Source organism: Loa loa (genome assembly GCF_000183805.2).
Source record: "Loa loa unplaced genomic scaffold supercont3.784, whole genome shotgun sequence".
NCBI lineage: Eukaryota > Metazoa > Nematoda > Chromadorea > Rhabditida > Onchocercidae > Loa > Loa loa.
Window position 1 is genome coordinate 1,096 of NW_018108964.1, and position 1,636 is coordinate 2,731.

The window sequence follows — 1,636 nt, forward strand, 5'->3', positions numbered from 1 at the left end:
GAAATATTCGATTCATTTGTTTATTAATGAGAAATCCATTGGAATAATGAATAGATTTTTGTCTTATGGTATGATAAAAGAATGAGGGAAAATATTAGACATTCTGTTGCCCTCATTATTATTATTGCATCACTTTTCTTTCTTTTTTTTTTTTTTTACCTTTACATGGAAAGAGAATATGAGATAGAAGATGAAGGAAGAAAAAAGAGAGTTTATTGGAGACTGAGGTGACATTTGATGAGTTAAGGAAATAGGAGAAAAAAAAAAAAAAAATGATCGGGTCAACGATGGATACTCCCGGTGTGCTTTCTCTTTATCCTTTTTTTTTTTTCCGTCATTTTTCAGTGCTATTTCGCCTCTTTTGCAAACGCAATAATATCCAAACCAACTGACCACTGACCACTGACCACTGCGTAAGTAACGAGCAGACCATTAAACGGATCAAACATCTTTACGAAGAGAGAGAGGGAAAAAAAAGAAGAATATCCGCCAAGGAAAAAAGAAAAAGAAGGGGTCGGTATGGGGAATAATTTTGAAATGAATTAAAATTATTGGCTATTGTTTTAGAAATTTCTTAATTGGGTCAACCATTTTGCATGTAAAATCATTGTGAAATTTAGGTTAGAAAGTGTGCTTATATTTTTAGGCTGAAAGTTTTTTTTGTTTAAGCTTAATATGCTTAGGCTTAACAATTTTCAGCCAATCATATATGTTGACCAACATTGAACCTTTTTATTTGTTTTCTTGAATACTTCAAATTACATACATTCATAGAGCTTGATAGTCAGTGCTATTCCTGATGATTCAAATTTTAGGAAATTATCAATTCAATGCTTATTCATACTTCCTAGCTAAATGATGTATACTTAACAGATTTTACTAGCATATCCATTTAAATTTGAATCATATCTCGGTTCATTTTCTTTTCTTTTTTCTTTTCTAAAATTGGCAAATAATTTTAGTATCACATAAAATATTAAGATAAGTTAATGCGATATATGATACAATAAATTTGCCAGATTCTAGGGTAATTCAGGACGAGATTGAACTCACAGCAGGAGGTCATTTTGTGATAACAGTAGTAACAACATAAAGTTAGCAGTAATAGGTAAATAAAGTAGTATAGTTTATCTCTTGATATTTGGATATATATCATATGATATCTGTGCATAAGTCGATTAACAGATAATTTATGACATTTTGAGAAAGATAGCTGAGAAAATAAGAGAGGAAAAGGGAAAAGAAAAGTTAGGGTTAAGGTTAAACGAATGATATGAGGTTAAAGGTAATTAGAAAATTCAGCAACAATGATGGATGTATAATGATGATCGTTGTTTACCATTCAAATCTTTTACTGATCTATTTTTTTTTTGAAAATAGGGTCAAGTGGAAATAGCAGTGTTAACTGTAACTGTATAACTATACAATAAATCATCTTGTTTATTTGCTAACATTTTAAGAGTACTTTTGGTCATTGTTTATTGAGAAAGGTATATGATGATATATCTGTCAAGAGGAATGATATGTACCTGTCAAGGGGAAAGGTCAGCAAGCCGTAACTTAATCAGATAGGTATCATTTTCTAACTTGAAATTGGAATGATTAATGAAGTAATTGTATGAAGAAATAATGCACT